We start from the raw sequence: 24,611 nt of genomic DNA, 5'->3' as shown, positions 1-24,611 counted from the left end.
AAAAAAAAAAAAAAACCAATATTTTGTGATGACATAAAAAAAGAAATAATGCAGCAGCTAAGATCATAACAAACTCCCTAGGGAGCACAGTCGTTCCTTGATGAATGCTTTATACATTCTCTGTCTTGGAGCAAAAGAACCTGACCGGCACGTATGTTACAAACAAACATACCGAACTCAAAAACTAGAACTCAAAGTGCTGAGGAGAATGCTCTAACATCCTGGGGCTGAACTACAAAATTTGCCTAAGCCCTTAAATATAGATTGTTGTTTATTTCTTTTTTGGTGGTACTGGGGGTGGAAACCAGAGGCTTTCTACCTCCGGGCTGTACTCCCAGCCCTATTTTATGTTTTATTTGGAAACAGGGTCTCACTAAGTTGCTGAGAGCCTCACTAAGTAGCTGAGGCTGGCTTTGAACCTGTGAGATCCTCCTGTCTCAGCCTCCCAAGTGCTGGGATTACAAGCGTGCAACACACACACACACACACACACACACACCGGCTTTAGATTGTTATTTAAAACTCATAGTAAATAACCTTTTCCCTGGACAGCCAAGCAACAAGATTTCACTATTCATTCCAGACAAAATGCAGTAATTTTGTTATTTGAAAGTAAATTTCTTTTATGAACCCATCATGGTTAAAAAAAACTAAGGAAAGCTTTTTAAAGCATTAGGTTTATAACAGAAAACTAAACAGTGTGAGGTTTCTTTTCAGATAGTGAACAGCCAATTCTTCCAGTGAATCTTTTTTTTTTTTTTTTTTTGTGGGTCTGGGGATGGAACCAGGGGCATTCCACCTCCGAGCTACACTCCCTGCCCTATTTTTTATTCTTTAGTTTGAAACAGGGTCTCACTAAGTTGCAGAGGGCTTAAGTAGCTGAGGCTGTCTGTGAACCATGATCCTTTGGTCTTAGCCTCCCGAATGCTGGGATTACAAGCGTGCACCGTCACGCCCGGCTCTTCCGGTGAATCTTGACATCTACATTTGTACTTTTTCAAACTATGTGTATGTGAACTTTCTCCAGCACCTTAGCTTTAACAATCTGAACTGAGTAAGAGGTCCTTGACACTGGCACTCTTGTTTTCTTATTCACTCTGTGCTTAGTTCTCAATTTAGAGTCCCTTTTGTGCTTCTCCAATGGAGAAAAAATAGGGGTTTCTGTGTGGGGGAAGCCAGAGTGCTTTGGAGCCGACTCACTGTACTTCATCATGGCTTGTTTGTGAGCAGAGAGGGTTCACTTAAGCCTCAAGTCAAGAGGCAAAGAGATAATGAACAGAGAGCTTCAAATTTAATTCATGACCTGTTATGCATCACATCCTAGACATACGGGCTTCCCAAACCGGAAGGATTCTTCCCTACAACTCACATACATGTGAATTATTTTAATCTGAAATAATTTTCTCTATAAGATCTTAAGGCTCTTTGAGATGATGCATCAGACATTAATAACTTTAATTTAGATCATGAATTAGTAGAAATCTCAAACAATAGAGCACCGGGAGTGAGGTGACAATGTTTTTTGCTTATTTATTTCTGCAGTACTAGGGATGGAACCCAGGGGCATTCTACCTCTGAGCTGTACCCCTGGTCTTATCCTTCCTTTCTTCCTTCCTTCCTTCCTTCCTTCCTTCCTTCCTTCCTTCCTTCCTTCCTTTCGTGTTTCTGGGGATGGAACCCAGGGGCATTTGACCTCCGAGCTACACCCCCTGCCCTGTTTTTTATTTTTTATTTTGAAACAGGGTCTCACTAAGTTACAGAGGGCCTCACTAAGTAGCTGAGGCTGTCCACGAATGGCAATCATCTGGTCTCAGCCTCCTGAATGCTGGGATTACAAGCGTGCTCCACCACACCCGGCTTTTATTCTTTATTTTGAAACAGGATCTCACTAAGTAGCTGAGGCTGGCCATGAACCGAGATCCTCCCAAATGCTGAGATTACTAGCATGCGCCATCACACCTAGCTACAATGTTTTAAATATAATAATAAACTGAAACCAGTTGAGAGTATGATCAAACACAGTATTTGTATCTGGCTTCATGTATTCATGCCTTATCTCCTTATCTTATTCTGGAATTATCTCCTTCTCCTCTCCTCTGACCTCCTCTTCCGTACTAGGGATTGAACCCAGGGGCATTCTACCTATAGCCCTAATCCTATTTAATAATTATTTTGAAACAGGGTCTTGCTGAGTTACTACACCTGACATCAAACCTGCAATCCTCCTGTCTCAGCTTCCCAAGTACTGAGATAACAGGTGTGCATCACCATGCCAGGCTCCTGAATCTTCTATCTTTTACAAGACTAATAATATTTGGATATTCCTAAGAAAGGACAAATGCATAACTGTTTATATATTACATGGCTTTACTAATCACAATTGTTATTTGCAAACATACAGAGGTAGAATCTACTTAGTATTAACTCTATGCTCAGTTCTTTTCTATAAATTTCAGTCTGAAGTTAATGTTTTAAAATAAATTTTATTACAGTATTATATTAATGGCATGTACAGAAAAAACTACACATTTTAGAATTATCTAATTATTTTATATCACTAACTAGGCTGAGAGCTTAAATTCCCTGTTCCCTTTTACATTAATTCGCTTTGATTGATGAGAACGCTCATGTAGTAGACCCATGATGTTAATTCTGTTTAGCAAATGTTTCCCCTCTGTGTCACTGAAAGTTCACGTTAATTACTTTTCCTTTGACAGGGGCACATAAATTTTTAGTCCTTTTTTGGGGAAGCCAAATAGGATCTTGTGTCTTTGATGACAATGAAGTCATCAGTCAGCACCTGTTCTGTCTCTGGAATGCAAGAGCACTCACCAGTAACACCATGGTCAAGACAGTCTTAGGAAGAAATGAGCACCTATGAGGGAGAAAGCATAGCTTCTCAAGAGAATAACCAAGACTGGCATCAATAATGTCTACCTTAAACCACCTAATTAAATTTTCTATGGGAAATTTCAGACAACAATGGATTTTTTCACATATCCCATTTAGTGAAATTCATACTTTTCTTTATTTTCAATAGTTCTCAGTGTTTCTAAGTGCTGTATGATCTCTGAAGCATGTGACATGTAGCATCTCTTTTGATATTTACATCAACTCTGTCAAATAGGTGCTATTGTTTTCAGGTCCATGAGGTTTAAAGAGACTAAATATCTTCTCCTTCCTTGATCACACAGCAACTTTCTGTAGAAGAGCTAGGATTTGAACCCATGTCTGAACCCAAGTATTTACTCACTTTATGGCTTCCCTCTAAGTTCTTAAGCACACATTGAAAGGGGTCGAGGTAGCACCCAGTAAACCATAGGTTCTAGAAAAATCTACAAATGCCCACTGAGCTTATGTTTTCTCACTCCATATTGCAGAATTTGAGAAATCTCTGCAGATGTTTTCTTCCATAGACACTCTCACAAAATTAAAATTAGGTAACTAGACAAAAAAGCATTTTCTAAAACCATTAACCTGATATAGAACTTGTAAAATTATGAAATAATTCAAAAATCTTCCTGAGAATCTATCTGATCAACTATTTAAGGTACAAGCTATGAAAATAGAATGCAAAGTTTGAACAGAGACTGCTGCAAATTTATTGTTGTTAAAGCCCTGGAGTTGAACAACAGTAAACAATCCATCAGAGTTTAACAGTAAACATTTAATCAGAGCTGACTAAATCCTGTTTAAGGGCAGCTTGCAGGTAGCAAAAAATATTTCATTGAATGACTGCAAGTTTGGGACATGTGGATAACAAACTTTCTTAATGAAACCAAGAATCCTCTTACTTCATTCCAGTGTATATTCTTTTTAAATTTTTATTGTTTTTATTTTTATTTTTTAATTTTTGGTGGTACTGGTGTTCCTGGAAACCTTTCTACCTCCGGGCTACACTCCCAGACCTATTTTTTTATATTTTTATTTGGAAACAGGGTCTCTTAAGCTAGCGAGGCTGGCTTCAAACCCGCGCGATCCTCCTGTCTCCGCCTCCCAAGCGCGGGGATTACAAGCGTGCGCCACCACGCCCAGCTATTATTTTTATTTTTTATTGGTGCATTATAGCCTCATATCATAATGTAGCTCCTACTGACAATGGCATACATTCACACAGTACTTCGTGTCTCCCACCCTCCTCATCTCCCTCCCTCCCAATACCAAGTGTCGAAGTTAACAATGGTATATTTACATGTATACACATAGTTGCAGGTATCATTTCCATTAATGAACCTCAGCCTTCTTTCTCCTCGGCTTCTCTGAGGAGCTCCTTCATTATCTGCAGTTCTTCTGGTATTGCAGATACTCCTTAGCTTGAGCATATTAGAGAAAACATATGTCCCTTCTCTTTAAGCCGGGCGTGGTGGCACACACTTGTAATCCCAGCATTCGGGAGGCTGAGACAGGAGGATCCCAGTTCGCAGACAGCCTTAGCTACTTAGTGAGGCCCTTTGCAACTCAGTGAGACTCTGTTTCAAAATAAAGAACAAAGAAAAAAAAGGGCTGGGGGTGTAGCTCAGAGGTAGAATGCCCCTGGATTCCACCCCCAGTACTACAAAAATAAAAAAGTTAAAAAACCTCTGCCTTCTCTTTCTGTGCTTGGATCATCTCATTTAACATAATGTTCTCCAGGTTTTTCCATCTTCTCACAAATGACATAATTATGTTCTTTATTGCTGAGTAGAATTCCACTGTGTGTATTTCCCATAATTTTGTAATCTATTCATCTGTTGATAGACACCTAGGTTGGTTCCATAATTTGGCTATTGTGAATTGTGCTGCTATGAACATAGGTATGCATATGTTACTGTAGTTCTCTGACTTCAAGCCCTTTGGAAAGATACCCAGGAGTGGTAAAGCTGGATCGTATGGTGGATCTATTCCCAGTTTTCTAAGGAATCTCCACTGATCACCATAGTAGCTGAACTAGTTTGATCTCCCACCAACAGTGTAGAAGTGTTCCTATTTCCCCATTTTCGCCAATATACACTGACAGGGAGATGCAAATCAAAACTACAGAGATTCCATCTAATCCCAATCAGTGTATATTCTATTTTTTTTTTTTTTTTGTGGTACGAGGGATGGAACCCAGAGGCCTTATACCTCCAGGCTACACTCCCAGACCTATTTTTTATATTTTATTTGGAGACAGGGTCTCTTAAACCAGCTGAGGCTGGTTTTGAACCTGCACGATCCTCCTGTCTCAGTCTCCCAAGCGCGGGGATTACAAGCGTGCGCCACCACGCCTGGACAGTGTATATTCTTTAAGAAAGTTCTCCCCAAAGTCAGGCATGGTGGTACACACCTGTAATCCCAGTATTTGGAAGGCTAAGAAAGGTTAATTGCAGGTTCAAGTACAGCCTCAGAAACATAGCAAGACTCTCAGGAATATAGCAAGATCCTGCTTCAAAACAAAAACATAGCCAGGCCTGGTCGCACGCAGATCACAGGTTTGAGAGCAGATTCAGCAGGTAGTAAGAATCTCACCAACCTAGTGAGACCCTGTTTCAAAATAAAAATAAAATAGGGCTGGGGGTGTAACTTGGAGGTAGAAGGCCCCTGGTTCAATCTCTAGTATCATAAAAAAAAAAAGTTCTCCCAAAGAAAAAGTGTTCAGTAAACTAAAGATTCTTATCAGATTTTCAACTTAAATATCAATGTCATTTTAGGCACAGATTCTTCTCTTTTATGAGCAAATTGTCCTAGCATAGTTCATGAAAGATACTTCCTTTCCCTTTTTATAGTTACCAGTCAGTGATACTTTGCATGGAATTTGCTGATTAGAGTGGGAAGAAAGGGAAGACTAAATGTTATTCTGGCCCTCCTTCTTTTACCTAAGGTCATCCCTCTTCTTCTTTCTCCCTTCCTCCCCCATTTTGGACATGACCATCAGATGAGAAATAGGCCAGAAATCAAAGAATGCAAAGACATGGAGTCATTTGTCTTAACTAGTAAGTATTTGAGTAAGTAAAAAGCAAAGGAAAGGGGAAAGTTTGCCGCCATTAAATACCCGCTCTAGTTCCCAAGCCTCCTTGGCTTCTACAGATCTTAACCTTGAACTTTCCCTGGCACCCGGCACCTGGCTCCTGGCTCCTGCCCTTGCTCCACATCAGATTGGTCATTTCCTGTCATGATTCAACACTGGTCAAAATAGCCCACACACCACCAAAACAAAGCTTTGGCATATTTCCTACGTTTTTCAAGTATTCATCCTTACCTCTTCCTGGTGTGTGTGTGGTGTGGTGTGTGTGTGTGTGTGTGTGTGTGCTCTATTTTAAAATTGCTTTATAGAATCATAAGGAAAAAGTATAATACATTGGAAAGAAGAAAGTATGTAATTACAGAAAAGCCTCTGTTTTACAGTGTGTCCTAACAAATGGAGCTTCCCCTACATTACCACAGAACTATCCTCATTCTTTCTTTTAAACATATAAGACAAGCTGGGCGTGGTGGCACGCACATTTGTAATCCCAGTACTTGGGAGGCTGAGACAGAAGGACCACACGTTCGTAGCCAGGCTCAGCAATTGTGAGGCCCTACACAATTTAGTGAGGCCCTGTTTCAAAATAAAATATAAAATAGGGCTGGGGTATAGCTCAGGAGTAAAATGCATCTGGGTTCAATCCCCAGTTCCTAAAAATAAACAAATAAACAAATAAATAAATGACACAGAGGCTGAGACAGGAGGATCCCAGGGCTGAGGGAAGTCTCAGCAACTTAGTGAGACCCTTAGCATCTTAATGAGACCCTGTTTCAAAGTAAAACAATAAAATAGGGTTAGAGGTTTAGCTCATAGATAGAACATCTCTGGGTACCAAAAAAAAAAAAAAAATACCCCAAACCAAAGGCAAAATAGAATATCCTGACTTAATTCATCAGTGAATTTCAGGATGCTCAAAATCAATCAAATCAACTTGCTTATGTTCTATCAATGCCAGATTATTTCTTGTATGTATCTTAATCACTTGGTTAAATCTGCTTATAAATATCCCGACTCATGAAATGTCAAACATTTCTCATAAGATTATCATTCATTCTAACAGCATGTACTGTTCACAAATTTTCCTAGATTTGCCCTGAAACTTTTTATTTTTCTTTAGTTTACTTCATTCTATATATATAACAAGAGCAATATTAGCCATGATTTTTCACTTCTCATTACTTACATTTGTTAAATCCTCAGAACAACCAGGTTATTTGCTTATTCACCGTATTTTTATCTTACAGAGCAGATGCATCCAGACAAATTGAAAATCCCTTTAAATAATCCCACAAAATGTTAGAAATCAGAAAGGAGGATTTTCTTGGAGTTGCTGCAGTCACATTGTAATTAAAAGGCCAAAGAAAACACTATAACTGTGGTAAAATAGAAAATATCACTCTACACCAGCCTAAAACTATGGTGAAATATTTTATAAAGCTCTGTTTAATATCCTTCAAGGATGATATCAGCAGACCAAGAAAAGTTTTCCAGAAAAAAAAAATTAACAAGAAAATAATAGGTCAGGTCAGGCCTTATTTCTTTAATAAAAAATAACAATCTTAAAGCCGGGCATAGTGGCGCACGCTTGTAATCCCAGTACTTGGGAGGCTGAGACAGGAGGATCTCACAGGTTCGAAGCCAGCCACGCTGGCTTAAGAGACCCTGTTTCCAAATAAAAAAAAGTATAAAATAGATCTGGGAGTGTAGCCCAGAGGTAGAAGGGTTTCCAGGAACCCCAGTATCACCAAAACAAACAAACAAACAAACAAGTATACACACACACACACACCCCTAGTAAGAGTAAGTTATTATCAATTTGATACTTAAGAGTAGCATATGGGCCGGGCGTGGTGGCACATGCTTGTAATCCCTGCGCTTGGGAGGCTGAGACATGAGGATCACACAGGTTCGAAGCCAGCTTCAGCTACTTAGTGAGGCTCTCAGCAACTTAGTGAGACCCTGTTTCCAAATAAAATACAAAATAGGTCTGTGAGTATAGCCCGGAGGTAGAAAGCCCCTGGGTTCCACCCCCAGTACCACAAAAAAAAAAAGAAAAAAAGAAAAAAAAAAGAAAAATCTTATTAAATGAGAATACTAACCAGGAGTGGTGGCACATGCCTATAAATTAGTACTTGGGAAGCTGAGATGGAGGATCACAAGTTCACAGCCAGCCTCAGCAACTTAGTGAGAGGCCGTTCTCCCAAACAAAATATAAAATATGACTGGGGGTACAGCTCAGAGGTAGAATGTCCCTGAGTTCAATTCCTAGTACCATGCACAAAACACACACACAATGTGAAAGGGGAGGTACTTGGGAATGAAAATGACCAAAATATGTCGATATGTCACAACATATCCCTCTATTATGTGTAATTATAAGATACAATAAAAAATCAGAAAAAAGAATGAATAAAGATATAGGGTGATCTCTTTCAAACATTTTGATAAAAATCTCTGAGTCATGCAGGTCCTTTTAGGGGGCATAGGTTCAACACTTCCACACATAGGCACAAGTAAAAACCTTCTCAGCAAGACCCCAAAGGAACAGAAAATTAAAAGGGGAATCAATACGTGGGATTGCATTAAACTGAAGAGCTTCTGTATAGCAAAGGAAACTATCAAGAACCTCAACACAGAGCCAACAAAATGGGAGAAAATTTTTGCAAACTATTTCTCCGATAAAGGACTAATATCTAGATTATACAGATAATTCAAGAAACCCAGATACTTCACAAAAGAAGAAATTCAAGTGGCCAATAAATGTATGAAAAATGTTAAAATCAGCCGGGCGTGGTGGCGCACGCTTATACTCCCCGTGCTTGGGAGGCGGAGACAGGAGGATCGCGCAGGTTCGAAGCCAGCTGTGCTGGCTTAAGAGACCCCGTTTCCAAATTTAAAAAAGTATAAAATTAGGTCTGGGAATGTAGCCCAGAAGTAGAAGGGTTTCCAGGAACCCCAGTATCACCAAAAAAAAAAAAAAGTTCAACATCATTAGCAATCAGAGAGATGCAAATCAAAACTACCCTGAGATTTCACCTAACTTCAATTATAATGGCAACCGTTAAAAACACAGACAACAATTAGTGGAAAGTAGTGGAAAGGGCATGGAGAAGTGGGAACTCTAACACTTTGTTAGTGGGATTGCAAATTAGTGCATCCACTTTGGAAGACAGTATGGAGGATCCTCAGAAGAATGGGACTGAAGCCGGGCGTGGTGGCGCACGCTTGTAATCCCAGCATTTGGGAGGCTGAGACCGGAGGATCGTGGTTCACGGACAACCGCAGCTACATAGTGAGGCCCTCTGCAACTCAGTGAGACCCTTTTTCAAAATAAAGAATAAAATATAGGGCAGAGGGTGTAGTTCGGAGGTCGAATGCCCCTGGGTTCCATCCCCAGCCACCCCCCCCCCCAAAAAAAAAGAATGGGAATGAACCTACCATATGATCCAGCAATACCACTCCTGGGTATCTACCCAAAAGAAAGGAAACCAAACTACCAAACTAATGCATGTGCATCTACATTCATAGCCACACAATTCACAATTGCCAAACTATGGAACCAGCCAAGATGTCCATCAACAGATGAATGGATTACAAAACTATGGGATATGTACACAATGGAATTTTACTCAGCCATAAATAAAACAAAATGATATCATTTGCAGGGAAATGGATGGAACTGGAGAACATTATGCTAAGTGAGATTAGTCATCACAAAAAGTAAAAAATTGGATGTTTTCCCTAATATTCGGAAGCTAGGAAGAAAAAGAATCATAGGAGAAACTCTAGATGAAGAAGGGGAAACTATAAATGAACAAATAAGGCGACTTAACTGGGGGTGATGGGAGGAGGAAGAGAGAAATTCCCTAACATATATAATGTACATTCACAAACATATCAGTGTCAATCACTACGCCAAACATGAGAAGGAGGGAGGGGGAGGGAATGGGGTGGGAATGGGGAAGGGCTGAATGAGTCCCGTGTGCATGTATGCCTCTACCATCTTGTACCCCATTAGGATGTACAACTACAATGTACCAATAAAAAATTAAAAATAATGAAAAGATGACTAGGATTTTAAAAATCCCAGTTGGTTAAATGTTTTGCCCTAATGCCTTCTGTAGCTAGTGGCCCTTTACTTTCTCTTCTGCCAGCCATAACCCAATATTCAAGAGCCTCCATTTTCAGAAAAATTTTATTTCCAATCTTATCTTTCAATATTTCTCCTACATTTACCATTTTTGTCAATTCACTGGCTACAAATTATGTCTCATATAGTTTGTTTCTATATCTTTACTCATGAATTTCTTTCCTAAAATGGCCTCTTCCCCTGCTACACTCTTTAGATCTCCTCTATCTATCCCAACAGGAGCCATTTCTCCTTCTCAGCAATTTTGCATACTTTGTTCTTTATTAATTACATAGCACTTTCATACCTGCTTATATGATTATTGCTGTCCCCAAAATCTCCACCAGAAAAAAATGATAAGACTTTTAATATAATTGAAGTGCCAATTTATAGACATTTGGTTATTTTAATTTATAACAGTTTACATTTTAGAATATATGCTTATAGAACTTATGGCTCCCAATAAAATATAAATGAAAATATAAATAGAATCAAGAAGCTGGGCGTGGTGGCACTGCTTGTTATCCCAGCGCTTAGGAGGCTGAGACAGGAGGATCACACAGGTTCAAAGCCAGCCTCAGCTACTTAGTGAGGCTCTCAGCAACTTAGTGAAACCCTGTTTTCAAATAAAATATAAATTGAGTCTGAGAGTATAGCCCGGAGGTAGAAAAGCCCCTGGGTTCCACCCCCAGTACCACCGAAGGGGAAAAAAAAAATAGAATCAAGAAACACCTATGTTTGTAGTTAACAGATGTCAGAAGCAAGTAGTAGCCGGGCGTGGTGGTGCACCCTTGTAATCCCAGCATTTGGGAGGCTGAGACTGGAGGATCGCAGTTCATGGACAGCCTCAGATACTTAGTGAGGCCCTTTGCAACTCAGTGAGACCCTGTTTCAAAATAAAAAATAAAAAATAGGGCAGAGGGTGTAGCTCGGAGGTTGAATGCCCCTGGGTTCCATCCCCAGATCCACAAAAAAGAAGGAGAAGGAGAAGGAGGTGGAGGAGGAGGAGGAGGAGGAAGAGGAGGAGGAGGAGGAGGAGGAGGAGGAGGAGAAGGAGAAGGAGAAGAAGAAGAAGAAGAAGAAGAAGAAGAAGAAGAAGAAGAAGAAGAAGAAGAAGAAGAAGAAGAAGAAGAAGAAGAAGAAGAAGAAGAAGAAGAAGAAGAAGAAGAAGAAGAAGAAGAAGAAGAAAGTAATATTTGGAGAAATTCCTAATACTAAAAAAATAAAATTTTTATTAAAGTAACACATAACACTTTGGGTTAAAGATGGTCCTCTAAATACTTGCATTCATTTCTACTCTTTTTTGAAACACTAAAAGTACATGGAAGCAAGAGAAAATAGGAGTGTAAGTGATAGCAGACAAGAGATAGCGACACGGTTTTGGAGATTGGAAAGTGGATGGACAAGTGGGCGCTGACTTGAACGTCTAAGTGTTGGCAGTGTGGGAAGCCAACAAGATGCAAATAGGTCTAATTTCCCCAACTACCCTCCAGCTAGGTATCAGCCCTGCTGGGCAACAGGTTACCAAGAAGTTCCAGGTCACAGAGACTGAAGGGCTGCAGCAAGATTCAAACCCAATTCCTTCAACTTGAAGCTGGAACTTCTTGTACTACATCCCTGTCACTGAGCCTGAGGTATGGTACCTGTAAAGCAATCATCAGCATCCCTCCTCCACAAAATCTCCCTTCCCCACTAAATTTATTCTGAAATAATTTTATTGCATTTTCAAGAAACATGAGGCAAATCCCAATTAGTGGTCAACGTTAGCCTCCATGAGAGAAAGGCGCAAGGGGGTTTGGATTATATGACTGTTCATGCTGAGGGAGGAAAATGAGGTACTGCACAGAGCACCCCATCTGTGTGCCCAGGATGACCTCATGTGTTCTAATTGCCTGCCACATGACAACCATATTCAGGTGTTCTGCAAAGGCCTTTCCTTTCAAATCCCTAGACAATGTCTTTCTTTTTCCTTTATTCCCAGCCCTATCTTATTTTATTTTGAAATAGAATCTCACTAGGTTAATGAAAGTCTCACTGTGTGTTGAGGGATGTCCTCAAAAATGCAATCTTCCTGTCTTGGCTTCCCAAGTACTGGGATGTACTACAAGTGTATGTCACCATACCTGGCTTCTAGACAATTTCTTAACATCAAAGGATAATTTGAAGTTAGTTGTAATGTATGGAGTCAGGTTGTACCTGTTTTGATCTTCTAACTTCCATTTTCTCAAATTGTCCATGAACATCCCCTGCTTTAGATTAGATCAAAGTATAAGAGCCTACAAGGCCCTTCACAGCTGTTTCAAAAATAAAAAGACTAGAGCTGGGCGTGGTGGTGCATGCTTGTAATCCCAGCATTTGGGAGGCTGAGACAGGAGGATTGTGATTCACAGCTCAGCTGCTTAGGCCCTTTACAACTTAGTGAGACCTGTTTGTTTGTTTGTTTGTTTGGTGGTACTGGGGTTCCTGGAAGCCCTTCTACCTCTGGGCTACACACCCAGACCTATTTTATACTTTTTTTAATTTGGAAACAGGGTCTCTTAAGCCAGCGCAGCTGGCTTCAAACCTGCATGATCCTCCTGTCTCCACCTCCCAAGCATGGGGATTACAAGCGTGCGCCACCATGCCCGGCTAGTAAGACCTGTTTTAAAATAAAAAATAAAAAATAGGACTGGGAGTGGAGCTCGGAGGTAGAATGCCCCTGGGTTCCATCCACAGTACTGATTAAAAACAAAAACAAAAACCCGGGTGTGGTAGCATATGCTTGTAATCCTAGCATTTGGGAGGCTGAGACAGGAGGATCGCAGTTCGCCGTCAGCCTCAGCTACTTAGTGAGGCCCTTTGCAACTCACTGAGACCCTGTTTCAAAATAAAGACTAAAAACTAGGGCTGGAGATGTCGCTTGGAGGTAGAATGCCCCTGGGTTCTATCCCCAATACTGCAAAAAAAAAAAAAAAAAAAAAAGAATAAAAATAGCAATAAATGCTGATGAGGCTACAGAAAAAAAGGAACACTTAGATACTGCTGGTTAGAATGTAAATTGGCACAAAACCACTATGGAAATCAGTATGGAGGTTCCTCAAAAAATTAAAAATAGAACTACCATATGCTCCTGCTATAACACTTGATATTTATACAAAAGAAGTCAAGTCAGCATTTTAGAGATGCATGCATACCCACATTTATCATAGCACAATATACGGTAGCCAAGTTATGGAATCAGCCCAGGTGCCCATCTACAGAATAAATAAAGAAAACGTGGTAGACACACAGACACTGAAGTATTATTCCACCATTAAGAACAATGAAATTATATCACTTGCAGGAAAATGGATGGAACCAGGCAAGTATCATGTTTTTCTCATGTAGAAACTAGAGGGGAAAAGAAAAGGAAAAAAGGACATTATGAATGCAGAGGAGAGAGAGAGAATTAGAGCACAGGATGGGATCAGAGGAAGGGAGGAGGACTGGGTGAGGAGTAGGACTGATCAAATTATGTTATCTTCATGCCACATGAAACCCACTATTCTGCATAGTTACTGTGTACCAACAAAAAATAGCTGATTTCTGTATCAATCAACCAATCTTCATGAACTTAGTTACAATGAGAGTGCAAAAAGTGGCAAAAGTCATTAAATTGGAGAACTTTGTAATGAACTAATTAAGGTGCACTAAGAATTTAATTCATCTAAAGCACCCCGCCACAGTAGAAACCTTTCAGACTCAGTATGTGGGCGTGAAGTATGGAAGAAAATGAGAAACCACCTTTCTGAACAATGTTTTCAAAGGAATAATGGCCCCTCGCCACCACCCTTTCCACCCTGCAACCACCCCACCTCAGAACACCTCCCAGCCCCACAATGGATGCCATGTCATCATTCTCAGCATTTGTTTTCCTGTCTGGATACTCCTGGAGATGCATGCCATTAACCCTATGGGACCCATACTCTAGAATCCTGGATAAATCCCCTCGTCAACCCTCAATTTCCTCATCTATAAAATGGAAACAATAATGCAAAGATATAGTGCTCACTGTATGTGAAAACAGAATGCTCCCTCTACCCTTCATATGTATGTGGAAATAGTATGAAGGAAGGAAGCATTGGCCTGTGGCATATTAACTGTGGAGGTCATCAAATAAGCCCCTTATACTTAGCACCAGAGACAAAGCCACTTGACTTTCAGCTGTGAACATCTAGCACAGAGGCTGGCAAACATCTGCTATAAAAAGGCAGAGACTGACAGGTGTGGTAGTGCGTGCCTGCAATCACAGTACGTAAGGGGCTGGGACAGGAGGATTGCAAGTTCAAGGCCAGCCTCAACAACTTAGCAAAATTCTCAACAATCTACTAAGATTGAAAGAGACCCTTTTTCAAAACAAAAGGTAAAAAGTTTTGGGAGTGTATCTCAGAGGTAGGACGCCCCTGGATTCAATCCCCAGTAACACACATGTACACATGTGCATGCACACACACATATGCGTGCGCTTGCATGTGTGGGCAGAGATGCAATATTTCGGGTTTTGCTGGCCATATGGCTCTGCTGCTTCTACTCAACTCTGCAGCTATAGAACAAAAGTTACCATAGACAATATATCAGCAAATGGTGTGGCCAGATTTAGTGTGTGTGTGAGTGTGTGTGTGTGTGTGTGTGTGTGTGTGTGTGTGGAGTTGGGGGTTGGTTGGTTGGTTGGTTTGGTGATGAAGATTAAACTCAGGGGCATTCTACTTCCAACCTAAACCTTTAGAATTTTGTATTTTAAAATAGAGCCTTGCTTTTATTTTAAAATAATATTTAAAATAATCAATATTTTAAGATAAAATATTGATAAGCCTGGCCTCAAACCTTCCTTCCTCCTCTGTAGGCCTCCGGGGAGTACTGGGTTGTGGCCGTGTACCACTACACGTGGCCAGTGAGTGCATTTAAGCAGGGAGAGATGACAATGGTTTCTGCCCCTTCCCACTGGGTCCCTAAGCTTATGGTAATTAGAAATGGCTGAAATAAGAGAGAAGAAGAAAAAAGGGGGGGGGATAATGTAGTAACCATGCTGTCTGCCCACCCATTCTCTTTCAGGTAAAACTGAAGGAGGGACAAGAATATAAGGAAGAAATTTCCACAAAGTTTGAAGATTCTACAGTGAGAGATCCTGACACTATTCCATGGCTACGTGATGGTAGGATTCTCACGGATCTAGTCAGTGTCATGGGATCTGCAGACAAAAAATTCAGAAGCCTCGTCTGGAAGAAAGTGATGGAGTGCAATGCCCACTATGGAGGAGACAGAGGCATGACTACATCCCCAGCAAGGGTGGAAGGTGGCTCAGAGAGGCAGCTGGCACGATAAGATGCGAGTTGTTGAGGCAGGCAGCATCAAGGTAGACCACCCAAACTGAGGGCAGAATGGGAGATGCAACTTCTCTTGAGGGAATCTGTGACGTCAGTGAACAGGAAAGACAGGGGCATTTCAATGTAAAGAGCTGTGGACACCACTTTCACCAGGAGCCAGGTTGGGAGATGCCAACACTGAACCCGGGCAGCGTAGGCTGTCAAGGCTGCATGTACTGCAAGGACCAGATGCTTGGATCTTCTCTTGCTGGCTTGGATGCTTAGTTAATTTTTAACAAGGAGCCCCATCTTTTCATTTTGAACGAAGTCCTCTTTTTTAAAAAAAATTCAATTGCACTCGTGTGTGGGGGGGTACTGGGGGTGGAACCCAAGGGCTTTCTACCTCCAGGCTATACTCCTAGACCTATTTTATACTTTATTTGGAAACAGGGTCTTACTGAGTTCCTGAGAGCCTCACTAAGTAGCTAAGGCTGGCTTCGAACCTGTGCGATCCTCCTGTCTCAGCCTCACAAGCACAGGGATTTCAAGCGTGCACCACCACGCCCAGCTTAATTGCACTCTTTTTTATATATACTTTTCTTGATGCAATGTAATGAAATTCAAAGTGCTACAAGCATCCATGCACACATGGCTGGGTGACCTGGGTCCCTGCTGCTTTCTACCAAGCTAATCGGGTTAGCAAGCTTCCTTCCCACCCCTACCACCAGTGCCCAGTGTTTGTGTGATACCTCGAAATATGGAAAAGAGGTTGACAGGAGGAAAAGGAAAAGGAATTTTGATTTGGTCTAGGACTAAGTTATACATTTTGAATATTATCAAATAATATTAAATTTACCAAGAATTATCCAGATTCAGTTCTCTACCTCCTCAGGTGGGGACTGAGGGAGGAGTCTAAGATGGTAAATAAAGAGCACAGTTAAACTCCGTCATGGTGACATCAAATAGTAGAATTGTGCTCATGCGTTTTATGGAGTGTCTTAACTTTGAAATATAACACTAGTTACAGTTTTGTTAACCATAAAGTACAGAGAGGGCTTCCAGGCCATGCATATAAAGACTTCCTTTAAATCTCACCACCAGTCTTTCTTTTGGCTTGGGGAAAAGAAAAGCAAAAAAAATAAGACTCCTGTGGGGCCTGGAGGGGACCAGGGCTCAGGGCCTTTCCAACAACGACACTGATGTGCCGCGCCTCTCGTGGCAGGCTGGCGGGAGGCTGGATAAGAGGGAGTGGCATGTGGTACCCTGCCCCAAAGCCCCATTGCTTCCTCTGGCCCTCCTCACTTCCCTTTTTAGGCACCTGTTTTCTCACCAGTGCACCTCTCCCAGGCTTTTCACTTAGATGATAAAAATGAGATACCAGACAGGCGCGGTGGTGCACAACTATGATCCCAGTACTTGAGAGGCAGAGATAGGAGGATCACAGCTTCAAGACCAGCCTCAGCAATTTAGTGAGACCTTGTTTACAAAAATAGATGATAGGTAGATAGATAGATAGATAGATAGATAGATAGATAGATAGATAGATAGATAAAGTTCGGAGTATAGTTCAGAGGTAGAATGTCCCTGGATTTCATCCCTAGTACAAAAAAGGGGGTGGAGGAAGATCCCAGTGATTTCTTCAGAAAGGACCTTCCCAATCCCAGCTTCCTTGGAGGGTGCCCCAAGCCCAAACATGATTCCTCATCTGCTCCAACTCTATATTCCTCTGATTCTTTGTTTAATAAACCTAGTGAATCCTTGAAATTCAAGTAGAAGTAGCCTTGTTTAATAGGCCGGGTGACGGTAAGGGTAACATGGCATTTTCTCTGTGTCTCTGTCTCTGTCTCTCGTACTCAGAGTTGAACCCAAGGGCACTCCACCACTGAGCTGCACCTCCAGCTCTATTTATTTTTTATTTTTGAAACTGGTCTTGCTAAGTTGCCGAGACTGGCCTCCAACTTGCTGTTCTCTTGTCTCAGGTTCCCAAACACTAGGTTTATAGGCATGCTCCACCGCGACTGGCTGAAAATGGTATTGGTTTTTTTTTGTTTTTTTTTTTTTTTGGTACTGGAGATTGGACCCAGGGGCATCATACCTCTGAGTTAACACTCCCAGCCCTTTCTTATTTTATTTTCTTATTTTATTTTTGACAGGTTGGGTCCCACTGGGCGGGACCTTAGAAAAGGAGGAGACTGCTGGACGATATCGCGAGACCTGGAGGTAGAAGGGCTTCCAGGAATCCCAGTACCATACACATACACACAAAAATAAATAAATAAATAAATAAATAAAAATTCTTCTCTGTATCTAAAAGGAAAAATAGAAGCAGCACCAAGAGAGTTTGGGGTTTCAAAAGAAAAAGGAAAGCCAGGCGTGGTGGAGCACACCCCAGTATATGGGAGGCTGAGACAGGAGGATTGCAAGTTCACAGCCAGCCACAGCTACTTAGCGAGGCCCTCTGCAACTTAGTGAGACCCTGTTTCAAAATAAAGTATAAAAAATTGGGCTGGGGGTGTAGCTCGGAGGTAGAACGCCCCTGGGTTAAAACACCGGTGCCACATTAAATAAAAACAAGAAACCTGAGTTCCTGAGGATTTCATCTGCAGCTGCTCTGCCCCCCTCCCTGTTGATCACCCACCCGTCCTCTGTCGCCGTTGGAGCTTGGGCCCAGTCGGAACCAGCGTGGACGGCAAGCAAAAGTGCATGGGAAGTGGAAGAGGAGGGAGGCCGACAGTGTGCAGGTTGGTCAAAGAAATCTCCTGAAAAGGATTGTCCAAAAGGAAGAAACTGTCCACAAGCCCGATCCAAGGACAATGTCACTTTCCAAGAGAAGGAATGCTGTGCATAGCAGGGAATATTTCTTAGGATGCCTCCACAGGCATGCCTCCAGAAATGAGGCCTACACGGAGCATAAACAGAAAAGAAGGCAGGTGGACAGGGAGACAGGCAACGCGAGGCTTGGGAGGGAGCTGGGCCTCGCATTGAGAACTAGGAGCACAGGAGACAGGGAGTGGGCTTGGGGCTCAGGGCTTAGGGGTTTCTCCACTGTCGTTCTCAGAACTGGCAGAAGTGGCATCAATAAATAACTCTTCAAGCCAGCTCTCAAGCAGGATAGTGTTTAGAGGGTCAAACAGACCACTACTTAAGTTAAGCTGGAGGAAGGTTAAGAGGGTATTCCACAAAACTTTAGGTAAAAATGAAAGCAAGGAAATACTGCAGTGGTTTTTTAACTTTTACTTTCCTCGCAGTATTGGGGATGGAACCCAGGAGCATTCTACCTCTGAGCTATACCCCAGCCCTATTTTATTTTTTATTTTCAAACAGGGTCTCACTAAGTTGCTAAGGCTGGCCTTGAACTTGCAATCTTCCTGTCTCAACCTCCCAAATACTGAGATTACAGGCATGCAGCATCATGCCTGGCATGGTCTTTTTTTTTTTTTTTTTTTTTTTTTCAATATTGGGGATTGAACTCAGGGGCATTCTACCTCCAAGCTACATCCCCTGCCCTATTTTTTTTTTTTCTTTATTTTTGAAACAGGGTCTCACTGAGTTGCGGAGGGCCTCACTAAGTAGCTGAGGCTGTCTGTGAACCATGATTTTCCTGTCTCAGCCTCCCAAATACTGGGATTACAAGCGTGTGTCACCATGCCCAGATTGGCGTGGTCTTTTCTTTTTAGCACTCAGGCTTTCTCAATTTGAAAGTGATAATTCATTTTTTTATTTATTTTTATTTTATTTTTTTGTGTAATAATTCATTTTCATTCCACAATTTTTTTGTGTGTGGTACTGGGGATGGAACCCTTCTACTTCTGGGCTATACTCTCAGACCTTTTTTATATTTTAATTTGGAAACAGGGTCTCTTAAGCCAGGCAAGGCTGGCTTTGAACCTGCGCGATCCTCCTGTCTCTGCCTCGCAAGCACGGGGATCACAAGCGTGTGCCACCACGCCCAGCTCCACAATTTTTTTTTATGGCACCATGATACTATATAACAAGAACTGCACTGGGTATAAGGACACACAAAAGAAGAAAACATGTTGCTTCCTTCGGAAATGTCAGTCTAAGACAATGGTCTCTATTTTTTTTTTCCAAAAAATAAGATGTAATCATTTACCCCAACATATGTATATTTATTTATAAATTATAAATGGCCTACTAATCTCATAATTTTCATATGTATTAGAAATTATATCCAAAAAGAGAAAAAAATAACAAAATAGCTATAAGTAATAAGTGCCTATAGTATAATAATAAACATTATTACTTTTTATAAATATAATAGAAATTCCCACCCCAATGACTTTCTTCTAATGTAACAATTTATCTGCCAAAAATGCATTTAAAACAAAGGAAACTTGGGACACACTTTAATAGCATTCGCAGATCGGAGAATTAGCTACCTGTGAGCCTGAGCCACTCCTGAGAGGGTAAGAAATTGGAATCATTCAAGACAAAGGACTGCTTAGGGCAGAGGCGCAGCTTTGAGGACTATTTCTCAAGGGGTGGTGCCCAAGGTTCCTAGGGGATGTGTGAGCTCCTTACAGGCTAAAGGAAGAGGGTAAAAGCACAGTGGCTCGATGAACACCTACAAGGAGAGGTTTAAGACAGAGGACAAGTGCAGGAAAATAGCAATCATGTTATCACAAAATACAATGGAAACCGAGCGTGGTAGTACACGCCTGTAATCTCAGTACTTGAGAGGCTGAGACAGGAAGATCGCAGGTTTGAGGCCAGCCTCAGCAACTTCAAGAGAGCCTTAGCAACTTAGCAAGTACCTGTTTCAAAATAAAAAATCAGAGCCAAGCGTGGTGGCACACATTTGTAACCCCAGCATTCGGGAGGCTGAGACAGGAGGATTGCGGTGTGTGGACAGCCTCAGCTACTTAGTGAGGCCCTCTGCAACTTAGTGAGACCCTGTTTCAAAAGAATAGGAAATAGGGCTGAGGGTGTAGCTTGGTGGTAGAATGCCTCTGGTTTCAATCCTTAGCGCACGCGCACACACACACGCATGCACGCACACCATGGATTAGCTTTGGTAAGTTGCACATTATCAGACCACACTATGAATTTGCACTTCCAGCCTTCAGTTTGTCCCTCAATATGGCACTGTCATCCTCCTATATCAGGGAAAAAAGTGAGTTTTGGTGGTAGCTATGGTAACTAAATACTGGGAATAAGGGCAGAGGAAGGTCAAGGAATGTTCTATAGTTACACATGAAGAAAGTACAAAACACAGGGTATTTTTAATTTTGGCTACGTTCCTATAATTTTTAATGTCTAAAAATTAAGATGTACATAAATAGTAAAGTATGTGTCTCATGTAGCCATGAGAAAAAATACTTTCCCAGTAACTCAATACCACCTCCTTCTTTTGTTGACATTTTATTTTCATCAGCTGCCATTCAAGCCAGTAAAAATGCCCAAAGTGAGCATTTTCCATATTTGTCACCAGGGAGGGTGTCCCCTTCCCTTCCTCCCCTTGAAGTCCGTCCACCTCTATTCTGAGTACACTGGCATGACTCAGCAGCCGCAGGACACAAATGGAGAATTGCTTCTCTAGGAGTGAAGTGTTGGACTCCAGGCATCCATATTCTCGCTTCCAATGACACTTGTGGCCAAGGACAAAGATTTATGGAGCAGCAAAGAAACCAGAGTGGAGGGTGCGGGGCAGCCTGCCAGTGAAGGGTTCTCCCAGTCCCCACAGGGCTGTCCTAGGGGAGAGAGCATCAGCCTGCAGCCTGGGACTCCTGGGCTGGCTAAGGTAACAGGCCTGCATCCCCCTCTGTCTGGTTTACGTGTGTGGTCTAAGAGAATGTGCCCGGTGACAGTAGAAGTTTAAAAAGAAATATATAAGAGAAACTCCCAACAACAACAACAACAACAAAACCTTAGAAGAGAAGAGAAATACGTTAAAAATATCTCTTATGTTGCCCTGTGAAAAAGATTGGTATATGTGAATTATGTGAAAATAGAATTTCTAAACTGGGCGTGGTGGCACATGCTTGAAATCCTTAGTACTTGGGAGGATGGGACAGGTGGATTTCAGGTTCACGGCCAGCCTCAGCGACTTGTGAGGCCCTCCACAACTCAGCGAGACCCTGTTTCAAAATAAAGAATAAAAAATAGGGCTGGAGGTGCAGCTTGGAGATAGAAGGCCCCTGGGCTCGACCCCCAGTTCCTAAAAAAAAAAAAATAGAATTTCTCTTCTAAGAATTATAAATACCATGATTTTGCTTGAACTGAAGTCCTAGCCAGGATATAGAGTTGGGGATTTCCAATTCTCTGTAAATTTCATGTAGAACATGAGTTCATTATCAAACATAGTGTCTGATAGATTGTTTAGGTTTTACCAAAACAGTTCCACTGTTTTCATTAGTTCTGTCACCTGTAAATTTAGAAATGTTATGCCCTGAGCTGATGTGGTGGCACATGCCTGGAATCCCAGTACTTGGGAGGCTGACACTGGAGGATCACAAGTTCAAGGTCAGCCTCAGCGATGTAGTAAAACTGTTTAATAAAAAATGAAAAGAGCAGGGATGTAGCTCAGAGGTAGACCGCCTGAGTTCAACCCCCAGTTACACACACGCGCACACACAAAGCTACACCCTACATATGAATGTACTATTAAAAAGAAATTTTTAGAATAACCATCCTTTGTCACAAAGCCAACTCCACAAAAATGCTATGGACCCCTTCCCTGTGCAAAGCAGCAAAGGTTCCTCCACTGTGGCTCCAACGTAATTTTTTTTTTTTCTTTCAGTGCTGGTGACTGAAGCTAGGGCCTTAGGCATGCCAGGGAAGCGCATATACCACTGAACTGCAATCCCAGCCCAAAGAGAACAAATTGTTAGTGTGATCTATTAAAAATTGAAAAAGTGCCAGGTGTGGTGGTGCACGCCTATAAGCCCAGTACTTAGGAGGCTGAGACAAGAGGATCACAGGTTTAAGTCCAGTGGACAGTAATGACAGTAATTTAGTAAGATACTATTTTTTTTTAAAGTCTGAAATGTAGCTCAGAAGTAGAATGCCCCTGGATTTAATCCCCCAAACCACCAACCAACAAACCAAAAAATCTGAAAATATGCTCTGTATTCTAGCTTGACTTTTTCAAAGAACAAAATTATATCATATGTACAATGGCAATTTAGACCCTAAAACTTTGTTCACTTTTTTTAAAGAAGAATTTAATTCTTTGAAAGTTCTTTATTATATTTTTAACATTATAATATGAATGAGTGGGTAAATAATTATTGGGTTTCATTAATAAAGTCAGGTCTGATTCAAACCCGATTCCACATTTTTGTGCAGCTGCTGCTTTGCAAAATGAGAACTTAAAACTTACATTCCCTGGAATATCATAATCTGGAAGTAAAATTATGGTCTCTCAGATTCTGCTTCTACCCATGTCTGGGGGTCCCCAGGTTCCCAAAGACTCCTGTATTTCTAGAAGTCTTCAAGAAAGAAAGATGAAGCCGGGTGTGGTGGCACATGCTTGTAATCCCGGCATTTGGGAGGCTGAGACTGGAGGACAGCGGTTCATGGACAGCCTTGGTTACTTAGCAAGGCCCTTCACAACTTGGTGAGACCCTGTTTCAAAAATAAAGTATAAAGCCACTTGTTCCCACTATCTACTTGACTATTCTCCTATCCTCAACAGAAACTCACAGGCCACCCCTGATCCCAACTTTGAGACATCTACCGTAACAGTGAGAGCTTTCTGCAAGCACAGTGATGTCTTCATCTCTTCTGGGAGCCCAAGGACTTCAAGAATGGCACCACCATCACAGTTAATGTATAGGTGAGTTTAGGGGAGTGGGGGTGAGGAGCCCTGGAGGCTTCTGCACCTTCCTGAGATTTTCCTCTTCTGACAAAGTCTCAGCAGCAAATAATTATTTATTAATTAGTATCATTAATTAGTATTAATTAATTAGTATCAGTGGCTACTTCCAGCAAGAGCTAGAGAAGAGGAAGTATAAGAATGTTCCTTGGCAGGAGGTTCAAAGCCAGCCTCAACAATTTAGTGAGGCTCCCAGCAACTTAGTGAGACTGTTTCCAAATAAAAACTGAAATAGGGCTGGGGGTGTACCTTGGAGGCAGAATGCTCCTGGGTTCAATCCTTAGCACCACACAAAAAACAAAAGAACATCCTTCAGTAGCTGTCTGGACAGTATTGAGGAGTACAGTTACTCTCTCTCTCTCTCTCTCTCTCTCTCTCTCTCTCTCTCTCTCTCTCTCTCTCTCTCCTCTCTCTTCTTTCTTTCTTTCTTTCTTTCTCTCTTTCTTTCTTTTTCTTTTGTGGTACTGTGGATGGAACCCAGGGGCATTACACCTCCAACCTACAGCCCCAGCCCTATTTTTTATTCTTTATTTTGAAACAGGGTCTCACTGAGTTGCAACCGGGCTTACTAAGTAGTAGCAGAGGCTGTCCGCGAACCACGATCCTCCAGTCTCAGCCTCCCAAATGCTGGGATTATAAGTGTGCGCCACCACACCCAGCTCATTCTATTTCAAAGCAACAAAAAGACATGGAGAAAGAGAGAAACATCCGAAGGAAATAATTTATCCTTTTAAAATATGTGACAATAAGCTAGGGAGAAAATATATGTGTATGGATAAACTTAAATGGTCTCTGCAAAGAAAACAGGCGAGATTTTGAACCGAAGTCAATGTTTTGTTCTTGTTTTCCTTCCTTTTATTAGAAATCAAGCTTAGTTCGAGAGGAGATTGGTTTTCTTGTCTTCCACGTGCTCCCCATCTCTGTACTCCTCTCGGCCAGATATACCTCGTGGGAGAGCCTGGGCCTGTAATATTTTGGTAACCGTTACTGATGTGTTGATACAGTCAGGGATTGCTCCCTGCTCACTCTGAGGTAACTGCTTCAACTACAGTCCAAAGAGATGATGTCAAAGATAGACACAAACAAAGAGTGGCCTCCACGACTTCCAGCACATTGCTAATGGGGCAAGCCGAGCCCGGCTCATCTCCCCCAGTTCTTCGGGATTGGTAGAGATCAGATTTGGGCTGGGGAAGAACTATGGTCAAGACCAAGAATTAATCATTAATAATGCTGGCTAAAAGACTACCTGGGTAGTCGAAAGAAATTACCTGTTAACTGGACATTTCAAAGAAATTAACTACTCACTTACTGCCTCAGTTTTTCCTTCTAAGATGAAAACCA

General features: G+C 41.6%; 1 protein-coding gene across 2 annotated transcripts in view; it reads right to left on the bottom strand.

The window, feature by feature from the left end:
- Window positions 1-24,611, bottom strand: part of FILIP1 (filamin A interacting protein 1) — a gene marked incomplete at both ends in the record, with an annotated part of 274,463 nt that overhangs the window by 128,247 nt on the left and 121,605 nt on the right. The gene's annotated exons all lie outside the window — the stretch shown is intronic.

Source organism: Muscardinus avellanarius (assembly GCF_963383645.1).
Source record: "Muscardinus avellanarius genome assembly, chromosome: 8".
NCBI classification, from domain to species: Eukaryota; Metazoa; Chordata; class Mammalia; order Rodentia; family Gliridae; genus Muscardinus; species Muscardinus avellanarius.
This window is presented reverse-complemented; position numbering and strand designations above follow the sequence as displayed.